At 48.8% G+C, this 22,191-nt stretch overlaps 1 protein-coding gene across 1 annotated transcript in view; it reads left to right on the forward strand.

The window, feature by feature from the left end:
- The first annotated feature begins 3,819 nt into the window (after positions 1-3,819).
- The window catches only part of LOC119963527 (protein TBATA-like), an 86,241-nt gene continuing 67,869 nt past the window's right edge, over positions 3,820-22,191 (forward strand). Inside the window, exon 1 of the mRNA XM_038792796.1 lies at positions 3,820-3,870. The gene's annotated coding sequence lies outside the window, so the exon portion shown is untranslated. The remainder of the gene's footprint in view (positions 3,871-22,191) is intronic.

The raw sequence follows: 22,191 nt of genomic DNA on the forward strand, positions 1-22,191 counted from the left end.
AATTCGTAGCAGTAGGACATGAATCATGTTTTACGCGGTTGTATGGTTTCCCGGGCTTGACATTTTTCCGTCGACAATTGCCGGCCCTATGATGCTAAATATGGTTGCGCGCTGTGCGCATGCGGACCCGCTCCCGCACTGACGCCTGCGCATCGCTCTCCCCGAATCCACACACTGAGCTTCCCCTCCCCCACCCCGGCAACAGGGATTCCCGCTCTACGCATGCGGACCCGCTCCCGCACTGGCGCCTGCGCATCGCTCTCCCCGAATCCACACACTGAGCTTCCCCTCCCCCACCCCGGCAACAGGGATTCCCGCTCTGCGCATGCGGACCCGCTCCCGCACTGACGCCTGCGCATCGCTCTCCCCGAATCCACACACTGAGCTTCCCCTCCCCCACCCCGGCAACAGGGATTCCCGCTCTGCGCATGCGGACCCGCTCCCGCACTGACGCCTGCGCATCGCTCTCCCCGAATCTACACACTGAACTTCCCCTCCCCAACCCCGGCAACAGGGATTCTCGCTCTGCGCATGTGGACCCGCATCAAACTCTGCGCATGCGGACCCGCTCCCGTTCTGCGCATGCGGACCGTTCCCGCAGTCACAATTGCGCATCGCTCCCCCCCAGATCCTCACGCTTGTCTCCCCTACCACCAACCCTGGCCACAGGGATTCCCGCTCTGCGCATGCGGACCCGCTCCCGCTCTGCGCATGCGGCACTTTCTGCCCAGCGCAGCGGTTCCGAATGTGAGGAGCGAGGAATGTGGAGGGTTAATGGTGGAGGGGGAAAGTGGAAGGAGCATTGGGAGATGGAATGGGGAGGGGGAATGGGGAAGGATCATTGGAAGGGGGTAATTGGGATTAGGTAAATGGAAGTTTGAATGGGGAGGTGTAATGGGGAGGGGTATTGGAAAGAGGTAATGAGGTATAATTGGGGAGGGGGTAATGAGGAGGGATAGTTGGGAAGAGGAATGGGGTGAGATAATTGGGAAGGGGAATGGGAGAATGAATTGGGAGAGCGAATGGGGCGGGAATTGAGGAGAGGAATAGGGAATGGTAATTGAGGAATGCAGAGGGGAGATTGGGAAAGGGAATGGGGAAGGTGCAATGGTGGAAAGTAATTGGAAAGAAGAATGGGGAGAGGGAATTGGGCGAAGGAGTGGGGAAAGGGAGAGCTGAAGGGTAACTGGGAGGGGTTATGGGTTATCCCTCATTTTCACAGCGACATGTGTGTCTTGCACTCTAATCAGACTCTCTTTAAAAGCCTCCCACATATCAAATATGGATTTACCTTCAAACGGCTGCTCCCAATCCACATTCCCCAGCTCCTGCCGAATTTTGGGATAGTTGGCCTTCCCCCAATTTAGCACTCTTCCTTTAGGGCCACTCTTGTCTTTGTCCATAAGTATTCTAAAACTTACGGAATTGTGATCACTATTCCCTAAGTAATCCCCGACTGAAACTTCAACCACCTGGCTGGCCTCATTCCCCAACACCAGGTCCAGTATGGCCCCTTCCCGAGTTGGACTGTTTACATACTGCTCTAGAAAACCCTCCTGGATGCGCCCACATTCTCCATCTAGACCTCTGACACTATGTGTATCCCAGTCAATGTTGGGAAAATTAAAATCTCCTTTCGCCACCACCCTGTTGCTCCGACATCTTTCCATAATCTCTTTACATATTTGGACGTCTATCTCACACTCGCTGTTGGGAGGTCTGTAGTACAGCCCCAACATTGTTACCGCACCCTTCCTATTTCTGAGCTCTGCCCATAATGCCTCACTGCCCGAGTCTTCCATAGTGCCCTTCTTCAGCATAGCTGTGATATCCTCTCTGAACAGTAATACAACTCCTCCACCCCTTTTACCTCCCTCTCTATCCCGCCTGAAGCATCGATATTTAGTTGTCAATCATGCCCTTCCCTCAACCAAGTCTCAGTAATAGCAATAAAATCATACTCCCAGGTACTAATGCAAGCCCTAAGTTCATCTGCCTTACCTACTACACTTCTTGCATTAAAACAAATGAACCTCAGACCACCAGTCCCTTTGCGTTCATCATCTGCTCCCTGCCTACTCTTCCCCTTAGTCACACTGACTTCATGATCTAGTTCCATCCAGGCTTTAGTTACTACCTCCTTACTGTCCACTAACGTCCTCATTTGGTTTCCATTCCCCTGCCACGTTAGTTTAAACCCTCCCCAATAGCGTAAGCAAAAGCACCCCCAAGGACATTGGTTCCAGTCCAGCCCATGTGCAGACCATCCAATTTGTAGTAGTCCCACCTCCCCAGTGTTGATGAACATGGAAATGAGGGCCAACCTCTTTTGTCTGCCCAATTTGCACGGCTACACGTTAAACTGGAAGTTGTCGAATAGCCGAGACTGCAGATACACTACAGTGGGAAGGAGATTGAGTCACTGGGTGTATGTGAGCTCGAACAATGGGTGCACGACACAACTCACATGATACCATTTTCTATTATGGACATGAAAAGCGAGTCCATCAGAGTAGCGAATGCATGTGAGGCCCTGGACTTATTTGAGCCGCTGTATGTTCCAGGCAGCGAGTGGCCAGACGATTACTGCAACTCTCAGCAAGATATGCTGCCACAGTTATTCGATGAAAGTTCACTGAGAAATGTCACACTGAATACCATCAAAACGAAGCCTGAGCATAAGGGTCAGAGTACTCGTAAAATAGTCATGAAAACTATAGCAAAACCAAATGACTCATTCTTCAGTCCTCCTGAAGTTGCACAGCACAGAGTGTTGAATAAATGTTCTGCAGCAAGACTCACTGCTGACTTTGAAATTGGTCGTCTCCTGCGTGAACACATAATTCCATGTGCAATGTCATACTTTACAGGTCATCTTTGCAGATGATACTGACTCTGATGATGAATATTGTGATAATAATTATGAAGACCATGAATACGGTGAAGAAAATAAAAGCTCGGAAGGTGAGCCAGATGAGGAGGACTATGAAACGCTAGTCAGGTTGTTTCGTGGGACTGGGAGTGATGGTGAACTAGATGAGGAAGCCTGTGAAGCACTACTCCGGTGGATTGGCAGGAATGACGAGGTGATCACAAGGGACGCCCAGTCTGCATAGGACACCAAAAAATATAATAGCTCGAAGATGGCGTATGCAGAGACTGAAAGCGAGTTAGCAGTAGCAGACACTTCAGATGAAAACGACTCAGCTGTGAACAAATTAATAAGGGAAGATATAATACCCATTCTCAGTGAGTGAGTGACTGAGAGTACCTGTGAGTTGGCGAGTGACTGACTACGAGTGACTTGAGGACATGCATTGATGCGTGGGGCTGCATGTTTGTGGGTGGGTGCATGTTTATTTGTGGGGGAGTGCATGTATTTGTGGGTGAGTGCCTGTCACAGAGTACATGTGTGTGTGTGTATGTGAGAGTTTCTGTGTGACTGAGTGTGTGTGTCAGAGTGCATGCATGCTTGTGTGAGTGAATCTCTGTCTGCGTGATTCCCCTCGTAGCCGATGAGCTGTGCGTGTTGCCACCATGGCGATTAGAGTTTGTCCTGTGTCTGTCTCCGCAAAGCCCATGGCATGATGCCCCCCATGGCTGATGAGTTGGGACTGAGTGATGCCCCCCCGCCTTTCTCTGCGGGGGGGGGGGGGGGGCATCGCGTCCCTCCCACTGAGCTCGAAACAAGCACCCCGGGATTGACCCCGCATCTGTTAACTCAGGCCCCGCCCCTGTTCACACAGGCCCCGCCCCATTGGCGGGCGACCCGCCACCCTCTCAACGGGAGGGACTCACAGCCTGATGACGTCACAAAGTGAGAGTCCCGCACAGACGGAGGCGGGGTTTAGGCGTGCTGCACGTGTTCCTGTAAGTGTGTCAATGTTTACAGGTGTGTTCAGGGAGTGTGCCAATGTTTACAGGTGTGTTCAGGGAGTGTGTCAATGTTTACAGGTGTGTTTAGGGAGTGTGTCAATGTTTACAGGTGTGTTCAGGGAGTGTGTCAATGTTTACAGGTGTGTTCAGGGAGTGTGTCAATGTTTACAGGTGTGTTCAGGGAGTGTGTCAATGTTTACAGGTGTGTTCAGGGAGTGTGCCAATGTTTACAGGTGTGTTCAGGGAGTGTGTCAATGTTTACAGGTGTGTTCAGGGAGTGTGTCAATGTTTACAGGTGTGTTCAGGGAGTGTGTCAATGTTTTCAGTGTGTGTTCAAGGAGTGTGTCAATGTTTACAGCTGTGTTCAGGGAGTGTGTCAATGTTTACAGGTGTGTTCAGGGAGGCTACTAGGCTAGAAGGGCTTGAGGTTCATAAGGAGGAGGTGTTAGCGATTCTGGAAAGTGTGAAAATAGATAAATCCCCTGGGCCGGATGGGATTTATCCTAGGATTCTCTGGGAAGCTAGGGAGGAGATTGCTGAGCCTTTGGCTTTAACCTTTAAGTCATCTTTGTCTACAGGAATAGTGCCAGAGGACTGGAGGATAGCAAATGTTGTCCCCTTGTACAAGGAGGGGAGTAAAGATAACCCCGGTAACTATAGGCCAGTGAGCCTTACTTCTGTTGTGGGAAAAGTCTTGGAAAGGTTTATAAGAGATAGGATGTATAATCGTCTGGAAAGGATTAGAGATAGTCAGCATGATTTTGTGAAGGGTAGGTCGTGCCTCACAAACCTCATTGAGTTCTTCGAGAAGGTGACCAAACAGGTGGATGAGGGTAAAGCAGTTGATGTGGTGTATATGGATTTCAGTAAAGCGTTTGATAAGGTTCCCCATGGTAGGCTATTTCAGAAAATACAGAGGCATGGGATTCAGGGTGATTTAGCAGTTTGGATCAGAAATTGGCTAGCTAATAGAAGACAAAGAGTGGTGGTTGATGGGAAATGCTCTGACTGGTGTCCAGTTACTAGTGGTGTGCCACAAGGATCTGTTTTGGGGCCGTTGCTGTTTGTCATTTTTATAAATGACCTGGAGGAGGACGTAGAAGGATGGGTGAGGAAATTTGCAGATGACACTAAAGTCGGTGGAGTTGTGGACAGTGCAGAAGGATGTTACAAGTTACAGAGGGACATAGATAAGCTGCAGAGCTGGGCTGACAGGTGGCAAATGGAGTTTAATGCAGAAAAGTGTGAGGTGATTCATTTTGGAAGGAATAACAGAAAGGCAGAGTACTGGGCTAATGGTAAGATTTTTGGTAGTGTGGACGAGCAGAGAGATCTCAGTGTCCATGTCCATAGATCCCTGAAAGTTGCCACCCAGGTTGAGAGGGTTGTTAAGAAGGCGTACGGTGTGTTAGCTTTTATTGGTAGAGGAATTGAGTTTCGGAGCCATGAGGTCATGTTGCAGTTGTACAAAACTCTGGTGCGGCCGCATTTGGAGTATTGTGTGCAGTTCTGGTCGCCGCATTATAGGAAGGATGTGGAAGCATTGGAAAGGGTACAGAGGAGATTTACAAGAATGTTGCCTGGTATGGAGGGAAGATCATATGAGGAAAGGCTGAAGGACTTGAGGCTGTTTTCGTTAGAGAGAAGGTTAAGAGGGGACTTAATTGAGGCATACAAGATGATCAGAGGATTAGATAGGGTGGACATCGAGAGCCTTTTTCCTCAGATGGTGATGTCCAGCACGAGGGGACATAGCTTTAAATTGAGGGGAGATAGATACAGGACAGATGTCAGAGGTAGGTTCTTTACTCAGAGAGTAGTAAGGGCGTGGAATGCCCTGCCTGCAACAGTAGTGGACTCGCCAACACTAAACGCATTCAAATGGTCATTGGATAGGCATATGGACGATAAGGGAATAGTGGAGGGACTTTAGAGGGGTTTCACAGGACGGCGCAACATCGAGGGCCAAAGGGCCTGTACTGCGCTGTAATGTTCTATGTTCTATGTGTGTCAATGTTTTCAGTGTGTGTTCAGGGAGTGTGTCAATGTTTACAGCTGTGTTCAGGGAGTGTGTCAATGTTTACAAGTGTGTTCAGGGAGTGTGTCAATGTTTACATTGGAGTTCAGGGAGTCAGTTTTCAGGGCTTTCAGGGAGTGTGCCAGTGTTTACCTGGAGGCTCAGGAGTCTGCCAGTGTTTCCCTGGGGGCTCAGGGAGTGTGTCAATGTTTACCTGGGACTTCAGGGAGTGCAGCAGTGTTTACCTGGGGGCTCAGGGAGTGTGTCAGTGTTTACCTGGGACTTCAGGGAGTGTGTCAGTATTTACCTGGGACTTCAGGGAGTGTTGCAGTGTTTACCTGGGGGCGCAGGGAATGTGCCACTGTTTACCTGGGGGTTCAGGGACTGTACCAATGTTTACAGGGGGTTCAGGGAGTGTGTCAGTGTTTACCCAAGGGGTTCAGGGAGTGTGTCAGTGTTTATGCAGAGGTTCAGGAAGTCAGTGTTTGCAGTTGGGGGCGGTTCAGGGAGTTTCAGTATTTACAGGGGGCTCAAGGAGTGTGTCAGTGTTTACAGGGGCAGTTCAGGGAGTGTGTCATTGTAATTTGGAAGTTTGTCCATGAACAAACATAACTGAATGGTCACGTTTATCCAGCTTTGATGAACCTGCACTCAATTTTAGTTAGGTCGCTGCCAAGTTATGAAACATGGCAAAGTGTGAGAAAACATCCAGTATTTTTGCTAAGACAGCGCACGCAAACACTAAGTTAATTTTGAGTCACCAATTAATCTCAAGTAATATCCACTGTTTGATTAACAAGTTATCCACAAAGTAACAGGCAACAATTTGAACAAACCGGGAGGTCCCAGCTAAGAATTAGAAGCCAATGATGCAAGTGAGGGGTTAAACCAGAGATGAGAACTCCCTTAAAAATAGAACCTCGTGGTCAAGGTTCTTTTTTCCTCAATTCTTGAATCTTCTTATTTTGTGCTTTGTGATATCGTTTGTGCTTATGCTTTGGTCATGTGCTGGACTTTTTTCTAAGTTTTCTTCAGTCCTGCAGTGTGGAGTGTGTCAGTGTTTACAGGAGGGTTCAGGTCATGTGTCAGAGTTTACAGCGGGTTCAGGGAGTATATAAGTGTTTACGGGGGCATTCAATGAGTCCAAGTGTTTACGGGGTATTCAAGGAGTGTGCCAATGTTTACGGGGGCTCAGCGAATGTGTCAGTGTTTATAATTTAGAAGTTTAATGCACAAACCTAATTTAATAGTCAAGTTTATCCAACTTTGAAATACCTGTGTTCATTACTGAAGGTGGTTTTATTTAAAAGTTTAATAGTTCTGTTTTTATGCTAAAAGAACCTTATTTAGCATTTACCCAAGTTTAATCAATATTAAATAGCCTAAAACTATCACAGGATTGCCATTAAATGAAAGACGTGGCACAGTAATAATAATAATAATAATCTTTATTAGTATTACAAGTCGGCTTGAAGTCACTGAAAATCCCATAGTCGCCATCCAATTTGTCTTTCGAGACTTGCGGGAGGAAACAGTGACCCAAGCCAGGAATCGAACCTGGGTTCTTGGCGTTGTGGAGCAACAGTGCTGACAACTTGGTCCGATTCAGCCCTGACAGTATGTCATCCCAGTCTGGTTAGATGTCATGAAGGTCACCGGATCAATCGACCCATACCCTCCCAGTAAGCAGTGACACACTCCCGGAACTCCCAGTAACCACTGACACACTCCATGAACCCCCCTGCAAACACTGATGTACACCCTGAACCCACCCTGTAAACCTGACGCACTTGCTGAACCCACCCTGTAAACACTGACACTCGGGGGTTCAGGCAAACACTGACAACACGGACAGCAAGCTACGCAAACATTGACAAGCGAAGCAAACATTAACAACCGAAGCAAACATTAACAAGCGAAGCAAAATTTGACAGACATTAACATAAGAACTAGGAGCAGGAGTAGGCCATCTGGCCCCTCGAGCCTGCTCTGCCATTCAATTAGATCATGGCTGATCTTTTGTGGACTCAGCTCCACTTTCCGGCCCGAACACCATAACCCTTAATCCCTTTATTCTTCAAAAAACTATCTATCTTTACCTTAAAAACATGTAATGAAGGAGCCTCAACTGCTTCACTGGGCAAGGAATTCCATAGATTCACAACCCTTTGGGTGAAGAAGTTCCTCCTAAACTCAGTCCTAAATCTACTTCCCCTTATTTTGAGGCTATGTCCCCTAGTTCTGCTGTCACCCGCCAGTGGAAACAACCTGCCCGCATCTATCCTATCTATTCATAACTTTAAATGTTTCAATAAGATCCCCCCTCATCCTTCTAAATTCCAACGAGTACAGTCCCAGTCTACTCAACCTCTCCTCATAATCCAACCCCTTCAGCTCTGGGATTAACCTAGTGAATCTCCTCTGCACACCCTCCAGCGCCAGTACGTCCTTTCTCAAGTAAGGAGACCAAAAGTGAACACAATACTCCAGGTGTGGCCGCACTAACACCTTATATAATTGCAACATAACCTCCCTAGTCTTAAACTCCATCCCTCTAGCAATGAAGGACAAAATTCCATTTGCCTTCTTAATCACCTGTTGCACTTGTAAACCAACCTTCTGTGACTCATGCACTACCACACCCAAGTCTCTCTGAACAGCGACATGCTTTAATATTTTATCGTTTAAATAATAATCCCGTTTGCTGTTATTCCTACCAAAATGGATAACCTCACATTTGTCAACATTGTATTCCATCTGCCAGACCCTAGCCCATTCACTTAACCTATCCAAATCCCTCTGCAGACTTCCAGTATCCTCTGCACTTTTCGCTTTACCACTCATCTTAGTGTCATCTGCAAACTTGGACACATTGCCCACCCCATACAAACACTCACACCCCATACAAACACTCACACCCCATACAAACACACACTCCATGCAAACACTGACAACATGCCTTGAACCACCTGTCAATGTTTACAGGGTGTGTTCAGGGATGTATCCAGTGTTTACACGGTGGGTTAAGGGAGTACACCAGTATTTACAGGGGGGTTCAGGGAGGGTGTCAGTGGTTACTGGGAGGGTTGATGGTTCACCTGTGGGCCGATTGGCATGGCGACCTCCATGCGCTGCTTTAGCTTCAACTTGGAAGTGGGATTCCGTCAAGTCAGGGCTGAAAGAACTTGGACCAATTCCTCCCCAGCCCCGGCGTAGTCCCCCATAGCGATCAGCTGGGTCTGATGCCCCCAGGGTCGATCATCTGGGTCTAGGTTATCCCAGGCATCTGGTCTAGGTTATCCCAGGCATCTGGGTCTACGTCCCAGGGTCGATCAGCTGTCTCTCCATCCTCTTAGCCGGCCTCCACACTTTGACGTTTGCGGAGGGGGCATTAGGCGGGTCCATCGCACTTTGACCCGAGGCAGGCTCCGCCCGTTGACCTTTCACCCGGCATTGACAAGCCGGCTGGTCTCCCAGGCCTGCCCCGAGGACGCCAAAGCCCCATTGGCTGATGCCGGATTGGCCCCGCCTTCTGCAGAAGCGATGACCTGCCGCTGCCTATAACCTGTCGGAGCTGATGACGACACAAACGCACAGCCTGATGACGGCACAAGTCCTGTGACGACACAATCCAGCCCAGCACCACACAGACCACACCCCTTATTAGGGCACAGGGCCCACCCCCTATGACGACACTATCAGCCTCCCAGGGGCCCCGCCCACCCCCTGTGACAACAGCCCCCCAGCTGAAAGAATCCGTCCCAAACTGCACAGAATTTACACACAACAAATAATTTACAGTGCAGAAGGAGGCCATTCGGCCCATCATGTCTGCACCAGCCCTTGGGAGAGCACCCGATTTCAGCCCACGCCTCCACCCTAACCCCGTAACCCCGCCTGACCTTTTGGACACTAAGGGCAATTTAGCATGGCCAATCCACCGAACCTGCACGTCTTTGGACTGTGGGAGGAAACCGGAGCACCCGGAGGAAACCCACGCAGACACGGGGAGAACGTGCAGACTCCGCACAGACAGTGACCCAGCCGGGAATGGAACCTGGGATCCTGGAGCTGTGAAACAACTGTGCTAACCACTGTGCTACCATGCTGCCCTAATTGCATAGATTAATGGTAGCTCCGAATATTGGTAAATCGGTTCACACAAGCTGAGATTTTAGGAAAATATGCCCCTGCACATTTCAAAAATAATTAAAAATATCTGGCATGTGAGGAAATCAATGCAATTTACCTGTCTTCTGTGTGTTACCATAAGACATAGGAGCCGAATTAGGATACTCGGCCCATCAAGTCTTTTCTGCCATTCAATCATGGCTTATATTTTTCACATCCCTGTTCTCTTGGGGCTGGTTTAGCTCACAAGGCTAAATCGCTGGCTTTTAAAGCAGACCAACCAGGCCAGCAGCACGGTTCGATTCCCGTACCAGCCTCCCCGGACAGGTGCCGGAATGTGGCGACTAGGGGCTTTTCACAGTAACTTCATTGAAGCCTACTCGTGACAATAAGCAATTTTCATTTTCATTTCTTGCCTTCTCCCATAACCCCTGATCCTCCTATTAATCAAGAACCTATCTATCTCTATCTTGCAAGGTAGCATAATAGTTAGCATTGTGGCTTCACAGTTCCAGGGTCCCAAGTTCTATTCCTGGCTGGGTCACTCTTTGCGGAATCGAATGTTCTTCCCGTGTCCGCGTGATTTCCTCCCGGTGCTCCGGTTCCCACTCACTAGTCCCAAAAGAAGTGCTGTTACGTAATTTGGACATTCTGAATTCTCCCTCGGTGTATCCGAACAGGCGCTGGAATCAGCCCCTAGTTTTTTCACAGTAACTTCATTGCTATGTAATAATAATCTTTATTGTCACAAGTAGGCTTACATTAACACTGCAATGTAAGCCTACTTTTGACAAAGATGATTATTAAAGACGCTCAGTAATTTGGCCTCCACAGCCTTCTGCGGCAAAGGGTTCCACAGATTCACCACCCTCTGGCTGAAGAAATTCCTCCTCATCTCTTTTAAAGGATCGTCCCTTTAGTTTGGGATTGTGTCCTCTGGTTCTAGTTGTTCCTACAGCCACTGTATCCAGGCCTCGCAGTATCCTGTAATTTTCAATAAGATCCCCCCTCATCCTTCAACGACTGCAGACCCAGAGTCCTCAACCGTTCCTCATACGACAAGGCATCATTCTTGTAAACCTCCTCTGGACCCTTTCCGAGGCCAGTTCATCCTTCCTTAGACGTGGGGCCCAAAACTGCTCACAATACTCCAAATGGGGTCTGACCAGAGCCTCATACAGCCTGAGAAGGACATCCCTGGTCTTCAGGTTTGTCAAGTAATTCCAAATAAAAAGAAACATGCAAATTTTGGCTGATGCACCAAAATTAATTATTTTGTTTCCACAGCAACTAAAATGGATAAATATGACTTATGTTTCAAATAGACATGTTTGATTCTAAAAAGCTGTTCAGAATTGTGATGTTAATTTTTGTTTGATTTCACATCAAATTCACAAGTTTTTAAAAAAAAAATAATTTTTATTGAAAATTTTTACAAAATATAAACAGCTCAACTCTATTAACAAAACAACAGCGGTAACACCCCAAGAGCAATTCCCACCCAACTTCAAAAGCAACTACAAACAAGAGAAAAAAAACCCAAAAGAACACCCAACGACAAAAGAGAAAGCGATAACACCCGCCACATCCCACAAACCCTCCCCCCGATCCAAACCTTCCCCCCCCCCGGTTGCTGCTGCTGCCGGCCTATTTCCCTACCGTTCTGCCAGGAAGTCCAGGAAAGGCTGCCACCGCCTAAAGAACCCTTGTACTGATCCCCTCAGGGCAAATTTCACCTTCTCCAATTTAATGAACCCCGCCATATCATTGATCCAGGCCTCCACGCTTGGGGGCCTCGCATCCTTCCACTGAAGAAGAATCCTCCGCCGGGCTACTAGGGACGCAAACTAGGAACACCGGCCTCTTTCGCCTCCTGCACTCCCGGCTCCACTGCAACCCCAAAATTTGCGAGTCCCCAGCCTGGCTTGACCCTGGATCCCACCACCCTCGACACCGTCCTTGCTACCCCCTTCCAAAACTCCCCCAGCGCTGGGCACGCACAAAACGTATGGGCGTGGTTCACTGGGCTCCCCGAGCATCTAGCACACCTGTCCTCGCCCCCGAAAAACCTACTCATCCTCGTCCCAGTCATGTGGGCCCTATGCAGCACCCTGAACTGTATGAGGCTAAGCCTCGCACAGGAAGAGGAGGAATTCACTCTCTCCAGGGCATCTGCCCACGTCCTCTCCTCAATCTCCTCGCCCAGCTCCTCTTCCCATTTACCCTTCAGTTCCTCCACCGAGGCCTCGTCTACCTCCTGCATCACCCGGTATATGTCCGATCCCGCACCCCTCGTGGGGGCAGCAAGGGGAACCCCTCCACCTGCTGCCTGGCAAACGCCCTCACCTGCATGTACCTAAACATGTTCCCCGGGGGAGCCCAAACTTCCCCTCTAACTCCCCCAAGCTCGCGAACCTCCCCTCCACAAACAGGTCCCTCAGCCTTCTAACCCCTGCCCTGTGCCAGCCCAGGAATCTGCTATCAATGCTCCCTCCATCGAGCCCCCCACTTCTCCCCTATGCCGTCTCCATTGCCCCCAAATTTTGAGGGTAGCCGCCACCACCGGGCTCGTGGTATACCTCGTTGGAGGGAGCGGCAACGGCGCCGTTACCAGCGCCTCCAGGCTCGTGCCCACACATGACGCCGCCTCCATCCTCTTCCATGCTGCCCCTTCCTCGTCCATTACCCACTTATGCACCATTGCTGCGTTGGCAGACCAATAGTACCCACAGAGGTTGGGCAACGCGAGCACCCCGCATCCCTGCCTCATTCCAGGAACACTCTTCTCACCCTCGGAGTCCCATGCGCCCACACAAATCCCGTGATACTCCTGTTGACCCTCCTAAAAAAGGCCTTCGGGATAAGGATGGGGAGGCACTGGAACAGGAACAAAAACCTCGGGCGCACCGTCATCTTGACGGACTGCACCCTCCCCGCCAGTGACAACGGTAACATATCCCACCTCTTAAACTCCTCCTCCATCTGCTCCACCAACCTTGTGAGGTTGAGCTTGTGCAGGGCCCCCCAGCTCCCAGCCACCTGGACCCCTAGGTATCTAAAGCTCTTCCCTGCCTGCTTCAATGGGAGCCTACCAATCCCCTCCTCTTGATCCCCCGGATGCACCACAAACAACTCACTCTTGCCCAGGTTCAACTTATACCCCGAGAAACCCCCGAATTCACTAAGAATCCTCATCACCTCCGGCATCCCCCCCACTGGGTCCGCCACATACAGCAACAGGTCGTCCGCATACAGCGACACTCGATGCTCCTCCCCACCCCGCACCAGGCCCCTCCAGTTCCCTGACTCCCTCAATGCCATGGCCAGGGGCTCAATCGCCAACGTGAAGAGCAAGGGGGACAGGGGGCACCCCTGCATCGTCCCCCGGTACAGCCAAAAGTACTCCGACCTCCTCCTATTTGTGGCTACACTCGCCATCGGGGCCTCGTAGAGCAGCCTCACCCACCGGATAAACCCCTCCCCAAACCCAAACCTCTCCAACACCTCCCACAAATACTCCCAATCAACCCTATCAAAGGCCTTCTCCGCATCCATTGCCACCACTATCTCCTCTTCCATGGCCGGCATCATAATGACATTGAGGAGCCTTCGCACGTTCGTATTCAACTGCCTTCCCTTCACAAACCCCGTCTGGTCCTCGTGAATGACTCCGGGAACGCAATCCTCTATTCTAGTGGCCAGGACCTTTGCCAGGAGCTTAGCGTCGGCGTTCAGCAGCGAAATCGGCCGATATGCCCCGCACTGCAGAGGGTCCTTGTCCCGCTTCAGGATCAAGGAAATCAGCGCCTGTGACATTGTTGGGGGCAAAGCCCCCCCCCCATTGCCTCGTTAAAGGTCCGGACCAACAGGGGGCCCAACAGGTCCAAATACCTTTTATAAAATTCCGCCGGAAACCCATCCGGCCTCGGCGCCTCCCCCGACTGCATGCTCCCTATCTCTTTGACCACCTCCTCCAGCTCAATCGGCGCCCCCAGTCCCTCCACCTGCTCCTCCTCCACCCTCGGGAATCGCAGCTTGTCCAAGAAGCGCCCCATTCCACCCCCTCCACCGGGGGCTCCGACCGGTACAGTTCCCCATAGAAGTCTCTGAAGACCCCATTAACATCTACTCCCCTCTGCACCACCTTTCCAGCCTTATCTGTCACTCCCCCAATCTCCCTGGCCGCGTCCCGCTTTCAGAGCTGGTGTGCCAGCATCCTGCTCACCTTCTCCCCGTATTCATACACCGCCCCCTGTGCTTTTCTCCACTGAGCTTCCGCCTTTCTGGTAGTCAATAGGTCGAACCTGGCCTGAAGGCTACGCCTCTCCCCCAGTAATCCCTCCTCTGGAGCCTCCGCATATCTCCTATCCACCCTCACCATCTCCCCTATCAGTCTCTCCCTCTCCCTCTGCTCCCCCCTCTCCCTATGGGTACGAATGGAGATCAATTCCCCCCTCATCACCGCCTTCAATGCCTCCCAGACCGTCCCCACTCGGACCTCCCCGTTGTCATTGGCCTCAAGGTACCTCTCGATACACCCCCGAACCCTCTCGGCCACCTCCTCGTCTGCCAGCAGCCCCACCAAATTCACAAGTTTTAAGGAGTGCAGTATAATGACTCCCACAAGTCCAGAAAGACATGCTTGTTAGGTGCATTGGACATTCTGAATTCTCCCTCAGTTTACCTCAACAGGCGCCGGAGTGTGGCAACTAGAGGATATTCACAGGAGCTTTATTGCTGTGTTAATGTAAGCCTTCTTATGACACGAACAAAGATCATTATTTCTACTTGGGACATGATAACAGACATTATGTTGATGTTGGTACACATTCCAAAATTAATTCTCCGGGAAGATGCAAAAATTGGAGGAATCAATATTTGTATGGACTGGAGAAAGTTATAGTGATGGGGAGCTTTGTAAAAGCTGGAGGCGGTTACAGTTATCGTGGGGCGATTGTGGCTGGAGAAGGTAACAGAAATGGGGAGGGCAGCAGGGGCTGCAGGAAGTTAGAGAGATAGAGGGCTGTTGTGGCTGGAGAAGGTTACAAATATGGGAAGGGTGTATGGGCTGGAGCAGATTACAGAGGTAAGTCGGGTTGTAGGGACCGGGGACAGTTGCTGGGATCGGGAAGGTGGTAGTAGCTGATCTGTGTTGTGGGGACACTGAGGGACAAGGATATAGAGCCATTTGATAATGAATTTTAAAATTGAGATATAGACTGGGATCTAATGTTCGTCAGTGAACACATGGGAGATGAGGCAATGGGATCAGCTGCAAGGTAGGATATGAGGCAGCCGAGTTTTGGATGAGTTGGAGTTTTTGAAGTGTTGAAAATAAGAGGGCAGTCAGGCAATTGGGAGAATAATCAAGTTTGAAGATAAAGGCAGGGCCAAGAGTGTCAGCGGCAGATGTGCCAGATATTGTTCACCCAGCCGCCAACATTAACATGCTCAGAGACTACATTCTCAATACATGACGCAGGATAATCTCCTCAATCCCCAGAGTGCGTCCCTGGTAACTATTCACAATATAGTTTGTCATGGGAATGCCACTTTAAGAACTGTTTGGCTTCAATGATGTCAGAGTGTGGGTGGAGCTGAGCTCTGGCTCTGCTTTTTAGTTTCGCTTTGAGGTAAAGCTTGGGTGTGTCTGTGTTTCTTGGTTTCATTTTAGAATTGGAGCTGAAGCCTGTCAAAGAAGGTGTGATTTTGATCTCTGCCATCTAAAGTCTATCAAAAAGAAAGAGAAAGGGAGATACAGATCAGGGAAAAAGATAAAGAGAGAAAGTTTGAACTTCAGAAAATGGCCATGAAATATGACAGTCAGTTAAAATTGGCGGACGTTAATTGAAAGGTACAGTTGGAGGATAGTGATGAAGATAGTGAGAAGGAGCATCTTAGTCGAAGGCTTTGTGGGGATCTATTTAAATATGTCCATGCAGTGCCAAGGTTTGATGTGAAGGAGGTAGAAGCCTTTTTCATTTTATTTGAGAAGGTAGCTAAAAAAAATGAAATGGCCACAGGACATGTGGTATTGTTGATTAAAACAAAGCTGGTGGGTTGGGCTAGTGAAGTGTTTGAATCACTATTGGAGGAGGTATCTGGGACATATGAGGAGGTGAAAAAATCCATCTTCGGTGCATATGAACTTGTGCCTGAAGCCTACAGACAAAGGTTTAGAAATTTCAGGAAAGAATTTGGTCAAACATACATGGCACATGCACAGTGGCGCTGGCACTCAACGCATGGCCCCGACGCAACATGGTGCAGCGCTACAGGGGCCAGCGCAGCAGAAACGAGGCCCCCAGGCAGAGAGGCCGGCCCACCGATTGGTGGGCCCCGATCGCGGACCAGGATACATCGGAGGCCCCTCCCCAGGGTTGGACATCCCCCCCCCCTCCACAGGCCGCCCCTGTCCCTTCCATCCCTAGGTCCCGCCGGCTGAGAGCAGGTGTGGATGGCGCCGGTGGGACTCTGTGTTTTTACAACGGCCACTTGGCCCATCCCGGGCCGGCAAACGGCTGGCCGGTCACGTAGAGCGGCCCCCGACCAGTGCTGCGCCACCACGGCCCAGCCCTGGGCTGATAGATTCCCGCCCATGGAGTTTGAAAGGATCAAACAGAGTAATTTTGGTGGATAAGGGCTTTGAAAATAGACCAAACGTATGAAGCTCTCAGAGAAAATATACATTTGGAGGAGCTCAAAAATTCAATTCCTGATGTAGTGAGAACTCATGTGGAAGAGCAGAGGGTTTAAACTGCGAGGTTAGCAGCAGAAATGGGGGCAGCACGGTAGCATTGTGGATAGCACAATCGCTTCACAGCTCCAGGGTCCCAGGTTCGATTCCCCGCTGGGTCACTGTCTGTGTGGAGTCTGCACATCCTCCCCGTGTCTGCGTGGGTTTCCTCCGGGTGCTCCGATTTCCTCCCACAGTCGAAAGATGTGCAGGTTAGGTGGATTGGCCATGATAAATTGCCCTTAGTGTCCAAAATTGCCCTTAGTGTTGGGTGGGGTTACTGGGTTATGGGGATAGGGTGGAGGTGTTAACCTTGGGTAGGGTGCTCTTTCCAGGAGCCGGTGCAGACTCGATGGGCCGAATGGCCTCCTTCTGCACTGTAAATTCTATGTAAATCGATGTAAAATGGCAGATGATTATGAATTAGTTCATAAATCAAAGCTTGGTTTCCGACATCAGTTTCAGCCTGTGAGGGATAGAAACTGGGGACATGAGAAATACTCAAGTGGTAGAGGCAAAGGTGATCTAATGGGAGATAATATGGAGAGTGTACCTCAGATTAAAGAAGGTATCTAGGAGGGTGAAAGAGACATGAAACGTTTAAAATGTTTTCACTGTAATAAACTAGGCCATGTAAAGTCACAGTGTTGGTGGTGGTAGAAAAGCACTGGGAAGGCTGATATGGTAAAGCAGGATAAGATAGTCGGGTTTGTTAAAGTGGTAAATGAAAGCCCAAGTGAAGCAAAGGAGGTGCAAAAGGTTGCACAGCCTGATCAAGAGTTGATAAGAAGGTGCCAGATCTCTTTAAAGAATTTACTTGTGTGGGTAAAGTTTACTCATGCACATCAGGAGGAGCAGGTAAAGCAGTCACAATTTTAAGAGATACAGGAGCTAGTCAATCTTTAGTGGTAAGAGATGAGGAGTTATGCAGTTTGGGAAAAATATTGGCAGATAAGGTGATAATATGTGGAATTCAGGGTGAGAGGAGCAGTGTTCCATTATATAAGGTAAGGTTGGAAAGTCCAGTGAGGAGTGGTGAAGTGGTAGTAGGAGTAATAGAGAAACTATCTTGTCCAGGAATACAGTTTATCTTGGGTAATGATACAGCTGGATTGCAGTTGGGAGTGATGCCAACTGTGGTTGATAAGCCAGTGGAAAATCAGGCAACTGAAGTGTTGAAGGACAGGTATCCTGAGATTTTTCCAGATTGTGTAGTAACCCGGTCGCAAAGTCACAGGTTAAGACAAGAGGAGAAATCAAAGAGTGAAGATGAAGTTGAAGTGCAATTATCAGAACCGATTTTTGATCAGATATTTGAAAATGAACAAGAACAGGTGGAGGATGAGGCGGATAGTTTTAGTTCAGGAAAATTGGCGGAGTTACAACAGAAAGATGTCGAAATAAACTGGATGTATCAGAAAACATACATGGACGAGGAATCTGAGTGTATACCAGAGTGTTATTACCGTCAAATTATGAGAAAATGGAGACCTTTACATATGCAGAAGGATGAAAAGTGGGCAGAAGTTCATCAAGTAGTATTGCCAGTCGGGTATAGAAAGGAGGTGTTGCGGGTTGCACATGAGGTACCAGTGGGAGGTCATTTGGGAGTAAGGAAAACTCAAGCTAAAATACAAAAACATTTTTTTTTTTTTTTTTTAAATAAATTTAGAGTATCCAATTATTTTTATTTTCCAATTAAGGGGCAATTTAGTATGGCCAATCCGCCTAACCTGCACATCTTTGGGTTGTGGGGGCGAAACCCACGCAGGCACGGGGAGAATGTGCAAACTCCACACGGACAGTGACCCAGAGCCGGGATTCGAACCCGGGTCCTCAGCGCCGTAGGCAGCAATGCTAACCACTGTGCCACCGTGCTGCCCAAAAAACATTTTTATTGGCTTGGACTACACAAAGATGTAGTTAAATTTTGTTGATCATGTCATACATGTCAAGCGATAGGGAACCTCAAGCAGTGATAAACCAGCGCCCTTAATACCCAGTCCAGCATTTGGGGAACCTTTTACAAGGGTCTTAATTGATGGCATATGACTGCTCCTTAAACAAAAAGTGGGAATCAGTATCTTTTGACTATAATGGATGTGTCTACTACGTTTCCAGAGGCCATTCCAGTACGCAATATTACAGCTAAAAAGATTGTGGTGGAGTTACTTAAATTCTTTACTAGATAGGACTACCCACAGAAATATAATCGGATCAGGGATCAAATTTTACCTCAAGGTTAATCAAAGAACATAGAACATAGAACATAGAACGATACAGCGCAGTACAGGCCCTTCGGCCCTCGATGTTGCACCGACATGGAAAAAAAAAAAAAAACTAAAGGCCATCTAACCTACACTATGCCCTTATCATCCATATGCTTATCCAATAAATTTTAAATGCCCTCAATGTTGGCGAGTTCACTACTGTTGCAGGTAGGGCATTCCACGGCCTCACCACTCTTTGCGTAAAAAACCCACCTCTGACCTCTGTCCTATATCTATTACCCCTCAATTTAAGGCTATGTCCTCTCGTGCTAGCCACCTCCATCCGCGGGAGAAGGCTCTCGCTGTCCACCCTATCTAACCCTCTGATCATTTTGTATGCCTCTATTAAGTCACCTCTTAACCTTCTTCTCTCTAACGAAAACAACCTCAAGTCCATCAGCCTTTCCTCATAAGATTTTCCCTCCATACCAGGCAACATCCTGGTAAATCTCCTCTGCACCCGTTCCAAAGCTTCCACGTCCTTCCTATAATGAGGCGACCAGAACTGTACGCAATACTCCAAATGCGGCCGTACCAGAGTTTGGTACAGCTGCATCATGACCTCATGGCTCCGGAACTCAATCCCTCTACCAATAAAGGCCAACACACCATAGGCCTTCTTCACAACCCTATCAACCTGGGTGGCAACTTTCAGGGATCTATGTACATGGACACCGAGATCCCTCTGCTCATCCACACTACCAAGAATTTTACCATTAGCCAAATATTCCGCATTCCTGTTATTCTTTCCAAAGTGAATCACCTCACACTTCTCCACATTAAACTCCATTTGCCACCTCTCAGCCCAGCTCTGCAGCTTATCTATGTCCCTCTGTAACCTGCAACATCCTTCCGCACTGTCTACAACTCCACCGACTTTAGTGTCGTCTGCAAATTTACTCACCCATCCTTCTGCGCCCTCCTCTAGGTCATTTATAAAAATGACAAACAGCAACGGCCCCAGAACAGATCCTTGTGGTACGCCACTCGTAACTGAACTCCATTCTGAACATTTCCCATCAACTACCACTCTCTGTCTTCTTTCAACTAGCCAATTTCTGATCCACATCTCTAAATCACCCTCAATCCCCAGCCTCCGTATTTTCTGCAATAGCCGACCGTGGGGAACCTTATCAAACGCTTTACTGAAATCCATATACACCACATCAACTGCTCTAACCCTCGTCTACCTGTTCAGTCACCTTCTCAAAGAACTCGATAAGGTTTGTGAGGCATGACCTACCCTTCACAAAACCATGCTGACTATCCCTAATCATATTATTCCTATCTAGATGATTATAAATCGTATCTTTTATAATCCTCTCCAAGACTTTACCCACCACAGACGTTAGGCTCACCGGCCTATAGTTACCGGGGTTATCTCTACTCCCCTTCTTGAACAAAGGGACCACATTTGCTATCCTCCAGTCCTCTGGCACTATTCCTGTAGCCAATGATGAGCTAAAAATCAAAGCCAAAGGCTCAGCAATCTCTTCCCTGGCTTCCCAGAGAATCCTAGGATAAATCCCATCCGGCCCCGGGGACTTATCTATTTTCACCTTGTCCAGAATTGCCAACACTTCTTCCCTACGCACCTCAATGCCATCTATTCTAATAGCCTGGGTCTCAGCATTCTCCTCCACAATATTATCTTTTTCTTGAGTGAATACTGACGAAAAGTATTCATTTAGTATCTCGCTTATCTCCTCAGCCTCCACGCACAACTTCCCACCACTGTCCTTGACTGGCCCTACTCTTACCCTAGTCATTCTTTTATTCCTGACATACCTATAGAAAGCTTTTGGGTTTTCCTTGATCCTACCTGCCAAAGACTTCTCATGTCCCCTCCTTGCTCGTCTCAGCTCTCTCTTTAGATCCTTCCTCGCTTCCTTGTAACTATCAAGCGCCCCAACTGAAACTTCACGCCTCATCTTCACATAGGCCTCCTTCTTCCTCTTAACAAGAGATTCCACTTCTTTGGTAAACCACGGTTCCCTCGCTCGACCCCTTCCTCCCTGCCTGACTGGTACGTACTTATCAAGAACATGCAATAGCTGTTCCTTGAACAAGCTCCACATATCCAGTGTGCCCAACCCTTGCAGCCTACTTCTCCAACCAACACATCCTAAGTCATGTCTAATGGCATCATAATTGCCCTTCCCCCAGCTATAACTCTTGCTCTGCGGGGTATACTTATCCCTTTCCATCACTAACGTAAAGGTCACCGAATTGTGGTCACTGTCTCCAAAGTGTTCACCTACCTCCAGATCTAACACCTGGCCTGGTTCATTACCCAAAACCAAATCCAAAGTGGCCTCACCTCTTGTTGGCCTGTCAACATATTGTGTCAGAAAACCCTCCTGCACACATTGTACAAAGAACGACCCATCCAATGTACTCGAACTATATATTTTCCAGTCAATATTAGGAAAGTTAAAGTCTCCCATAACAACTACCCTGTTACTTTCGCTCTTTTCCAGAATCATCTTCGCCATCCTTTCCTCTACATCTCTAGAACTATTAGGTGGCCTATAGAAAACTCCCAACAGGGTGACCTCTCCTTTCCTGTTTCTAACCTCAGCCCATACTACCTCGGAAGAAGAGTCCCCATCTTGCATCCTTTCTACCACCGTAATACTGTCCTTGACTAGCAGCGCCACACCTCCCCCTCTTTTGCCCCCTTCTCTGACCTTACTAAAGCACCTAAACCCCGGAACCTGCAACAACCATTCCTGTCCCTGCTCTATCCATGTCTCTGAAATGGCCACAACGTCGAAGTCCCAGGTACCAACCCATGCTGCCAGTTCCCCTACCTTATTTCGTATACTCCTGGCATTGAAATAGACACACTTCAAACCACAGACCTGAACACTGCCGCCCTCCTGCGAAGTCAAAACTGTGCTCCTGACCTCTCTACTCTCAATCTCTCGCACCCCAAAACTACAATCCAGGTTCCCATGCCCCTGCTGAATTAGTTTAAACCCCCCCAAAGAGTACTAACTAATCTCCCCCCCAGGATATTGGTGCCCCTCAGGTTCAGATGTAGACCATCCTGTCTATAGAGGTCCCACCTTCCCCAGAAAGAGCCCCAGTTATCCAGAAATCTGAATCCCTCCCGCCTGCACCATCCCTGTAGCCACGTGTTTAATTGCTCTCTCTCC

Source organism: Scyliorhinus canicula, chromosome 3 (genome assembly GCF_902713615.1).
Source record: "Scyliorhinus canicula chromosome 3, sScyCan1.1, whole genome shotgun sequence".
NCBI classification, from domain to species: domain Eukaryota; kingdom Metazoa; phylum Chordata; class Chondrichthyes; order Carcharhiniformes; family Scyliorhinidae; genus Scyliorhinus; species Scyliorhinus canicula.